The 11,561-nt window shown below is 38.2% G+C and overlaps 1 pseudogene; it reads left to right on the plus strand.

Annotated features, from left to right (window-relative positions):
- Window positions 1-730: 730 nt before the first annotated feature.
- LOC105484925 (tRNA (carboxymethyluridine(34)-5-O)-methyltransferase ALKBH8-like) lies at window positions 731-10,592 on the plus strand (annotated as a pseudogene).
- The last annotated feature ends 969 nt before the right edge of the window (window positions 10,593-11,561 follow it).

The raw sequence follows: 11,561 nt of genomic DNA on the forward strand, positions 1-11,561 counted from the left end.
CAAGAACAATGCCTGTCATTTGGCATTCAAGTATATGCTGATTCAATAAATGCTTTTAAACAAGTCACTGTCATTGAAAAGGAAATAAGAAGTCATCTGGTTTTTCATCATTAATCTACAAGCTCTTTTGTAATAAGAGCTATGTCATATTTGTCACTGAATCTTTAGCACATTGCACAAAACACTGGAACTATATAAACATTTTCAAAATTTGAAAAGCATGTTATGCCCGGGAATTTAGGTTAAATACGTTGAGTGTGAAGTAGTGATTTGGAGGAGTATCTTGACTTAATAAAAGTAGGCTATCAGGAAAAATTGGTTTGATGGCTATCTGCTGCAGGTTGCCAGCAGAAGAAGGGAGGGTGTAGTCAGGAAAGCCAGCTACACTGCCACTATGATATTGAAAGCAAGGTTGCCTACAGGTTTCTATCAACACTGTGACAATGGGAATGACAGGTGGGACTTTGCATTTCCACAGCATGTTGAACATTTCAAAATACAATATTATATCTATCACAAAAATCAATATCCCACTCTGTCCTCCAACCCCTGTAAGGATAGAATAAGTTGTAAAAATTCAGTCCTCAAATAGTTAAATTACCAATGTTCTCACTGGAGAGTTGTGATAAAATTAGCAATTTTGTCGTAATGTTCTGTTTTCACTAGACTCTGCTGATTCCTCCTCAATGTGTAAACAAAAAATAGAATTCCAAGTCCCCCAACCATCTTAATGGACCCCCTCTTGGCCAAGGGAACCCCAAAGAAACCCGAAAAACTTGTTCGAGCCATGATGGAAAGTGGAAGGTCAGACATGCCTCATTGTTCACTCCTCTCTTTGGAGTTTAGATGCAACGGACTAGAATTTAACATTGAAACAGAAAACTCAAGACTAAGAAAACAGACTCTATAGCAATAAGACAATTCCAACCTGACTCTGGTATAGCATCACATGACAGAAAACAGACTCTGAAGGAAAACCAAGTATTTCACCCCAAAATATATTTCTTTGACAAATTCTGAAATGGTCCTGAAATCTGTCTCTTGTGGGGAAGACTTGCATTCTGTAGAGACTCTCTTTCCCTTACTAGGTCTTTTTTTTTTTTTTTTTTTTTTTTTTAAAGAGTCTGACACCTTTTAAGTTCTGATAAGAGACTTTCACCATCTATTCTCTCTGAAGCCTGCTACTTGGGGGCTTCATCTGTATGACAAGAACCTTGGTTATCACAAACCCTTTATCTAAACTCAAGCATTTCTCTATGTTGAGTTCAAGTCTTCAGGCAGAGCTTAACTCTTCCACCCAGTTGCCAATCAGGAAAGCTCTGAATCCATGACCTGGAAGCCCCCCTCTCCCACCCATTTAAGATGTCCCACCTTTTCAGGCCAAACCAATGTATACCTTACATTTATTGATTTATGTCTTTGCCTGTAATTCCTGTCTCCCTAAAATGTATAAAACAAACCTGTAACCCAATCACCTTGGACACATGTTCTCAGGACCTCCTGAAGCTATATCATTGACTGTGGTCCTTAACCTTGGCAAAATAAGATTCTAAATCGATTGAGTCCTGTCTCATATACTTTTTGGTTTACAAATGGGACCTTCTCTGCACCTCTTCCTCTACCACCTTACAGTGACATTGAAATCAACCTAGTCAAACTCTGAAACTACACTTTGGAAGAAGAATGGTAAGAAATATTCCTTTTAGGCCAGGCACTGTGGCTCACACTTATAATCCTAGCACTTTGGGAGGCTGAGGCAGGTGGATCGCTTGAGCCCAGTTCAAGACCAACCTGGGAAACATGGTGAAACTCTATCTCTACAAAAACCACAAAAATTAGCCAGGCATGGTGCCATGGGCTTGTGCTCCCAGCTACTCTGGAAGCTGAGGTGGGAGGATCACCTGAGGCCATGGTGGTTGAGACTGCAGTGAGCCTTGATTTCACCACTGCACTCCAGCCTGGGCAACAGGGTAAAACCTTGTTTAAAAAAAGAAAAAGAAAACAAAAAGAAAAAGGAAGGGAAGAAAGGAAAGAAGGAAGGAAGGAAGGAAGGAAGGAAGGAAGGAAGGAAGGAAGGAAGGAAGGAAGGAAGGAAGGAAGGAAGGAAGGAAGGGAGGGAGGGAGGGAGGGAGGGAGGGAGGGAGGGAGGGATTCCTTTTGGAAGTTCTTAAAGAATGTGGAAACCACAGTCCTATAATATTAATATATTGGTTTGAATTGAATTGCTACTTAGAAATATATTTAACGAGGCCAAGAGTTACTAAGTTATTCCACAACGTCAGAGAATTTAATTCCTGATATTTAGGTGTGCCATTTATTTACAACTCGATTTCTGTTACTGCCTTTTTTCCCTTCCTTTTATTCTTTTTTTTTTAACACTTATGTATATGAAAAACGTCTCAAGGTAAAATTTTCCTTCATGACATCAGTTATAGAGGGAAGCCTCACATCAGGGAGTTATAACTGTAGTCAAGAGTAGTTTTCTAAAAAGAGAGGGAAAAAGCCTTTTTAATAGAGGGTAATGGGTGGCTGGAAGAAAAATTCTAAGCAATAGAAGTTGTCTGGGCTGGCAGTGGCTTTAAATGAACAAGATGTTCATTGCAGTAAATGAGCTAGGGAAGGGGTTTCACAGTGTACTTCAACAAGATACAGAGGATATAAATCAATAGGGCCTGGCATCTACCCAAATTAATGGCATAAATCATGAGTATTTTAATTCATTTCTTGATAATAAAATGTCTATCACTTTACAGATATATTTACTAAAACAATTCATAGAGTAACCTTGACCATGAAATATTCTCTAATTACTCTAGAAGAGTTTCCAGTAAATAGAACCCACGCATTCAGAAGAACTTAGAGGAATTTCAAACATGGATTAACTCTTTACCAAATGAAGAAATATTTTTTTAAAATATTATTCTGTCAAAGCATTGACTTGTAAAAATTCTTTGCAATGTTTTAATTTATTTAGCCACAATTAGAAAGTACCAGACACCTCCCTAGTTCTGCAGCTCCAACGTTTCCCCATTCCCTTCCCCAGATATGGTAGGTTTCTATGTCTAATTTGTACATAGTAGTTAACTTTCACTGAGCTCTTCCAAAGAGCTAAGCATTCTACATATATCCTATAATTTAACTGCTATAGCGTTTGATTGCCACATCAAAATGTAAGGAAGGAAAAGTCACAGGAAGATAGTGTTTTGTAGGGCATATAAATCAGATGTTTCACATGTTTTTTTTTTTTCTTAATAGGCTTATATAGGCCTATATTTATGCACCTCAGGCTTCAGAGATTTTATTTTATGGCTTGAAATTAAAAGGCACTTTCACATTTATTATTTCACGTGATAGTTTTTGTTCTAAAAGATATGTACAGAGTACATTGTAAACTGACCTCGCAACTGCCACCAAAACTGTTAAATTTGTTTTTTATAACACTGTAAAATTGGTTTTAAATTATTTGTCTTTATATTGCATGCTTTACTGTCTTTGCATCTAGTGATGTTCACATCCTTACCACTTCAACCTCCACTTCCATAGCCACACCCTGAACCATGCAGAATTACTCCACTACCGATATCTTAAATTCAAGTAATCCTGCTTAACCAACAGAAATTCATTTTCTTACAATTCTGAAGGCTAAACATCTAAGATCAATTTGCTGGCAGATCTGGTTTCTTCTTCTTCTTTTTTTTTTTTTTTTTTTTTTTTTTGAGACAGAGTCTTACTCTGTCACCCAGGCTGGAGTGCATTGGCACCATGTCAGTTCACTGCAACCTCCGTCTTCTGGGTTCAAGCAATTCTCCTGCTTCAGCCTCACAAGTAGCTGGGATTACAGGTGCCCACCACCATGCCCTGCTAATTTTTTTATATTTTTAGTAGAGACAGATTTCACCATGTTGGCCAGGCTAGTCTCAAACTCCTGATCTCAGGTTATCCGCCTGCCTCAGCCTCCCAAAGTGCTGGGATTACAGGTGTGAGCCACCGTGCCTGGCCCCAGATCTGGTTTCTTCTAAGACCTCTATCCTTGGCTTAGAGATGGCCATCCTCTCTGTGTCCTCTCACGATCTTTCCTCTGTGTCTTGATTTCCTCGTCTTATTAGGATACTAGTCAGTCCAAATTAGAACCCACCCTAATGAACTCACTTAATCATAGTTACCCCTTTAAATACCCTATCTCCAAATGCAGTCATCTTCTGCTGTACTAGGGGTTAGGACTTCAACATAGGAGTTTGGTGGGGGCACAGTTCAGCTCATGACACCTTCATTCCTATCACATCTCATCTTTCACTTTACTGGGAAGATTCAGACCCTTAAACCCCGTTCTCAAATCTTCATTGCCTTCTTTTCACAGCATAGGACTCTTGTCTTTCACTTCAGCTGCCACCCTCAGAACAAAAGCTGCTACCCCACCATCCCCCTTCCTTTGAACCTATCTAGGAAAACCGTAACCTTAGATGAATTCACCTATTTTACTTTCTTCTCTGCTCCTAGATTACACTGCTCCCCGAGAAACATTACACGTGCATGTAGAATGCTGCTACTGCCCATGAAGAAGTCATGGTCTATTAGAAATCTGTGTTCCTCAACCCCAACCAGACTTTGATACCCTAGGCAAGCCTTATAGGTAGTTCCTGCCTTTATTTAACACTCCTGAAATCTACTACTTGACCACTTGCCCACTCATTCTCAACAGATGACTTTGCTCCCTATATAATAGACAAAAATAGAAGCCATCATCCAGGAAATTCCTCAACTCTACCATGCCTCTTTCTTTAAACCCAGCCCACCCATATTTGCCTCTACTCCCTTTCTTACTACCTATTCTATCAGACTGGAGATCTATTTGATTACAAAATTCATGTGTTCTATTTATATTGGGGATGGGCATGGCAGAGGCAGCAGGAAATGGGGAGAAAGGGGAAGCTAGCAAAATAATTCTTTCTGATACATAGTCAAGCATAAAAATTACATAAAATGTGTTATTTTAACTCAAAGTCTGATTGATACGGTTTTGCTGTGTCGCCACCCAAATCTCATCTTGAATTCTCATGTGTTGTGGGAGGGGCCCAGTGGGAGGTAATTGAATCATGGGGGCAGGTCTTTCCCATGCTGTCCTCATTATAGTGAATAAATCCCACGAGATCTGATGGTTCTATAAGGGGAAGTTTCCCTGCACAAGCTCTTTGTCTAGTGCCATGATTAGGAGGCTTCCTCAGCCACGTGGAAGTCTATTAAACATCTTTCTTTTGTAAATTGCCCAGTCTCAGGTATGTCTTTATCAGCAACATGAAAACAGACTAATACACTTGTATTTATTAATTTTGCTTTATAAAATTTTAGTATAAAATTATATCCCATCAAGCTTTATTAAAATATGTAGGTTTCTTCTTTCCTAAGAGGCTATCAGAAGTTCTTACAAAAGTTACAAGTGAAATTTAAAAAACTAAAGCGTATCTTAAGGAATTGAGCAATGAGAGGCAGCGGGGGATCGGGGGAGGGGCATAAGTTATCCATCATATGCACTTGAAACAGATGTCTACTTGGTGGCTGCCCCAGAAGAATCATTTTCAGTTCCAAGGTCCAAGCCTATTAGACTAAGTATCAATTGTGCGAAGCTTGGATGAAGATTCAAGGCCTTCCTAGCACATTCTTCAAGGCCCTTCCTTTTTCAACTCTTTATCCAGTTCCTAACTTTTCTTAAACTTATAAAAATAATTCATTCTTATATTCAATAGTTCCTTGTACTCAGTTTTTCTCAGTAGTGATCACATATGAATCACATTTTATCTGCAGTATAGACAGCAGCTTAAGGATGTAGACATGAAATAATTTAACTAAACCATTATGTTAGAAAATTTTAAAATCAGAAGTTTAGCTGCAAACGTGGAGGAGTTTTTAGATTGCATATGTGGTGTTTTATCAATCTCTTGTATGTATTTATAATGCAAAAATCTTCACAACCAAAAAAAGATATTCGTTTTTAAATGGTAATCATACATTATTGCAGATCTTTGTATCACTAACTTATGAAAAATCTGGCATGCTTTCTGAGGTCAATGTCAATATCCCTTAGATGTTTACATTTTTTTATTGATTTTTTTCATCCTGAAAGTTCTTTCTATTCATTTCTCTTCAACATGGACATATTCTGTGTTTATTTTCAAGGCTGCAGCCCTGTCAAAGAGTATTAAAAACCCAGAAGAAATATCTCAAATGGTTCTTCCACACCTGTCACAGTTATCCCAGGACCCCACATGCAGATTCCTCAGGCTAATACAACCGCACTGCCCCTAGTGCCTTTCCATTTTAAATACCTTACATGTGATATCTTATTTTATTCTTATAACATTAGCCCAAGGCACATTGAAAGTGAGGAGGAACCTGAAGTCTAGAGATTCCAAGTGACTTGTTCATGGTCAGCAAAATAGCTAGTGGGGAGAGTTAGGTCTTTCAACTCTAACTTCCAGTATTCGGTCAACTACATTAATATACCTCTAATTTGAAATGTATTATAATTATTATTTTTCATTGAGGTGATATCTTTAACTGGCACATTGTTAAATAATAAAGGGTAGCATAGCTCTAGACTCTAAACCCCCAATGGAATATCTGGATCAGGTCTACCGTTTATTCTTATAAGTTAGAAAGTCAACAATTGTGGTTGGAGAGAAGTTTTATTTCGATATCCCAGAAATGGGTTAGGACCAGAGATATGAGAACCAGAGAAGGCCAGAAAATAGAAATACCAACCAAGAATTACGTATACTAACCTGATACTTTTTTTTTTCTTTTCAGCTATCTGTTGTGGTAGTCTGACTAAAACAAAAAGACATTTCAAAAATTAAAATTCTTAGCCATAAGTCTACTTATTCTTTACAATCCAATTTCATACACAAATTTTATCAGAGTCATGGTCTCCCTCTATTTCTGAAATAAGGTATTTGATTCAGCTCCCTTATACACTTTTATGGCACTCAATTGCTGGGGGATATTGAGAGGTATCTACCAGTCTACACACCCTAGGTCCAATCTGTATAGCTTACTTTTAGCTTCAAATATGTATCACTCAAAAATACTTTCATTATATAAATTTTTTTCAAATACACATTCAAAAATATATATATATACATTCAAATTATGATATAAACGAAGATTGAGTAACGAAGATGGGATGTCACAGAAGCCAAAACCCAACTGTGGGGGAGACTAAACATCCCTAGCATTAGTGCTACTCTGTATCTCATTAACTCTGCCCACCATAAACTCCTATCTCTTCTCTTCATCAATCTTTTAGTATTTCCACCCTCAATCAATTGAAATTTTTATTGAGCACTTTTATGTGATTGGCACCAGGAATGCTCCGTGCTTGGCATTAGGAATAGTACCATGAATGTAAGATGTATTTGCTTTCTTCAAAGAGTTTAAAAGGCAATTGGAAAAACAAGGCACACATTGAAAATTAAGTAATAATACAAGAGATCATAATAATGCAATGGGAAATAACAAGCAAGGTAGTACATAAAAAGTGGCCATAAGTTAGGGAGAGAGAGAGAAAAAAACTGGCATTTCTGAGAACCTATTTTATGACAAGTTCTGTAAAAGTGGTTTTATAGATTATTGCATTTCTAGATGGAAACAGGCTTTGTTAATCAGCATTATATAAATGTTGTTTCCCTGTGTTTTGTCTATTTGAGATTTCTGGATCCTGAGTGTAATAGAAAGGATTCATTTAATGTAGGAATTTACTACTATAACACAATCATATTAATATCTTCATTTGATAAAAGAGAAAATTGAAGCTCAGAAAGATTAAATAAGTTACCTAAGGTCAAACATCCAGTAGGTGGCAGAAGCAACTTTCAAATCCTAAACTTCATGCAAGTCACACAAGTTTTTAAGAGTATCTCAAACACACGCTCTGGGATAAAAACCAGATGGCCTTCACTATAGCTAAGTTAAGATAAATATAAGTAGCACTGATCTAAAAAACGTGAAGCAGGAAGCTGATATAAATGTCCAGTTACTCTTTGTTGCGGAATTGACCAGTGTAGTCTAAACCCCTAGCCCATGTGATCAAGGGTACCAAATCTGGTATAATTTGGTCTAGTTTGCACACTGGGCTCTCTTCATTTGTAAACTCAGCAATTCTCACAGTGAGGGAAGTTTTTTGCTTTCTTTGAGTGGTGGTAGGTAGGGAGAGTGTTTCAGGGGAAGTGACTCCTTTCTAGGCTTCACCCTTCATTTTTGACCCAGTAGGCTCAGGATGAGGCCTGGTAATCTGTTTTATTTTGATTTGTAATCCATTCACATCAGCTTGCTGTTCACTATTTAAGAGCCATTGCTCTCAAGCATGTTTCAGGGCAACACAGATTTGGTTTAGCTTAGTTTAAGTGACTGAACAAAGTCCACTTTAAGTAATTCATCTCTTACTTTCTAGAGCCGCTGTGCTTACCTCTGCTAAAAGCTGCGAAACGTACCACTTTAACCTACAAAAGCTTCTCTGAAACAGAAGTGTGTATTTTTGTGCCAATATTTTTCTTACCAGCTGTGCTTTCTTCCAGGGAGATGGTGCTTTGCCACTAAACGAGCCTGTGTGCAAAAATACTCTCTGTCAAGTAGAAACTTGCTGTTTCATATTCATCAGCTAATTTATTCCTGTGACCACCTTTTACAGTATCCCTATTTTACAGATTTTTTAAAAAGCAAATTTAAGAAAGGAAATAACTTTCTCAAGTTCATGCAGCTGATACCCACTGGGGGTTGAGTTTCAAATTAGGTCTGCCTGATGCTAAATTATTCTCCTTTGACTTTTCTCTGTCTTCATTTTCTCTCCTGCCTTATCCCTTGCCCCTGTATTAAGTCCCATCCTGTTACCCACAAGCATACCTCAGTCTTATTCCTGGCTCTTAGTATTGAGGAAGTTGTCAACCTTGGCACTAGGTAGGTTTTAAACTGGACGTTCGGTTCATGTATGAATTTTCTGAATAATTCATTGGTTTGGTGCCCACTAAAAGGACCAACAAGATTGTTTTCTGATAATTTCAAGTTTCATTGTGAAGATTACACATAAATTTTTTCTACTCCTTATTCATTCATCTCATTGTTTAATGCCTGTGTTTGATTGTCAAGGTCAATTTATTTGCCAGGAATATGAGGTCTCTGCTTGAAAAGAAAATAGTTTTGTTATCATTTTTTCCAGATCTCGTCATAATCCCAGCAAAGATATACGGGTTAATGTTACCAATAGGTAAAGGTCAATGATAAGCAGTAAAACAGTATTTGTCAATGTTTTATGAATTTAAGTGGGCTTAACTGTGGAGAAACTACTAAAAACCATAGTCTTCTCCTCTGTACTAGGCTTCCTATTCTAAAATAGGCTCATTTTTAAAACCTCTGACCATTCAGTAAATAATTTTGTGATAAACTATGTATGCAAAGGGCATCATGCTGAGTGCTGAGGAAAATCCAAGTTAGACTGCAAGACATGACTCCTACACTCTGTAAGAACTATCATCCATCTTCAGAAAGAAAATATTATGCAATGATAATGATAACCAAGGAATTGTAGCTAATGGATAAAGTGAAAGTTCAGATGCCAAAGTAAACAGGGAATGGAGTTGAAGTAATTCCTAAGAATAAAAGAGAAAAATACCATTTTACTATAAAGTAGAGATTATATAACAACTTTAATTTTCATCACAACAGAAAATGCTAAGTTATGTGCTTGAACAAGTTTTTTGTTGTTGTTCTCTGGTGAAAAGATCAAAGAACATTTGAATCTCTTCCGGCACCTCATAGGTCGAACCAACAAAACTAACTTACAAATATTCCAGGTCTCCTATAAACAAACATATGCTGCTTTTCTCCAACATGGCCAAGCCCAAAGGAGGCGTTGTGCAAGTATCCATGACAGTTTTCTGGCTCTACAGTGGAGAGGGTAGCGAAGAACAAAGCACTTGCAGGGTGAGAATCTGAATCCAGCCTGAGCTGAAGAGGAGAGGCTAGTTGTTGCCAATGGTGGTTTAGGTAATGGTGTGAGTAGAAACCAACTGCTCCTGGTTTTAGAGAAATGTGGACTGGTGGATGCTCTCTTAATGCCACCTAACAAGCCCTTCTCATTTGAAAGATACAAAACTACAGAAGAATCTAAGAGAGCCTATGTTACCCTCAATGGGAAAGAAATAGTGGATGATTTAGGACGAAATATTATTCTGTATTTGAATTTTGTGGAAAAAGCACAATGGAAGGAATTGGGGCCTCAAGTCTTACTACCAGGCCTCATAGTAGTAGAAGAAATAATTTCTTCTGAGGATGAGAAAATTCTTTTGGAAAGTGTTGATTGAACGAAAGAGATGGACCATCAAAATTTTCAAAAATGCTTGAAACACAGAAGAGTAAAGCATTTTGGTTATGAGTTCCACTGTGACAACAACAATGTAGATAAAGATAAGTCTTTGCCTGGGGCTCTTCCTGATGTTTGTGATAGCTTTTTGGAGAAATAGCTGAGGGAGGGTAACATTAAACATAAACCTGAACAATTGACCATAAATCAATATTAAGCTGGGCATGACTGCCATGGATTTTAAGTACCCAGATGGTATCACAGTGCCAGTTATGTTGCCTTGTTGGAGTTGGCTGGTGATGACAGGAGAATCTAGATACCTTTGGACCCATGGGTTACCCTTTGGCTTGTGATAGCCAGAGGAAAGAGACTCCTCCCTCATTTCCAGAGAGTGACAAAGAAACCTGACAACTAGAGCAAGAGTACGTCCATCAAGTTTATGAATAGGTTGCTGGGCACTTCAGCAGCATGAGACATACTGCTTGGCCACACATCATTGAGTTTTTGAAGGCTTTGCCAAGTGGTTTAATAGTGGCTCATACAGGATATGGTAATGGAGAAAGCACCTTGGCATCAATAAGGAGTTAGATTTGATTGGTTGTGATCAGAGTCAAAACCTTGTGGACATTTGTAGAGTGAGACAATTCCAGGCTTTTGTTTGTGATGTATTGTCAGTACCAGTCCACAGTGGGTTTGGTATGCCCGAACCTCCATTGCTGTTATTCCCCATTTTGCAACAACAGAACATAGAGTGACAGCTCTTCAAGCAGGTGTTGGACTCCTGAAACCTAGTGGGAAGGCACTCATTTACGTCTGGGCAATGGAACAAGAATATATGATAATAAACAGAAGTCCAAGTAGCTTACAGGAAACAGAACTAGCCAAGGAAAGAGAGAGGAGATAAGCAGTTATACCTCAGTGCAGGGGATGCTTGTGAAGCAGATGCCTGATGTGGGCAGTCAAGACTCAGCATCTTCTGTCCCCTCCATTAATGACTCTTAGGAGGGAGGATATAATTCAAGGCAAGTTACTAATTCCGAGCTGCCTATTCATATTAACAGGACTTCTTTTTGTTCTCGGGATGTATTGGTTCCCTGGTACTTTACGGGAAACCCTGATAAAGACGAACCTGTTGAGCCATTTGGTCCCATATGATCGCATGGCCCAAGTCCGGTATTTCATCGTTACTGACATGTTCTGTGAGGGAGGATAG

The sequence above is a fragment of the Macaca nemestrina genome, chromosome 1 (genome assembly GCF_043159975.1).
Source record: "Macaca nemestrina isolate mMacNem1 chromosome 1, mMacNem.hap1, whole genome shotgun sequence".
NCBI classification, from domain to species: domain Eukaryota; kingdom Metazoa; phylum Chordata; class Mammalia; order Primates; family Cercopithecidae; genus Macaca; species Macaca nemestrina.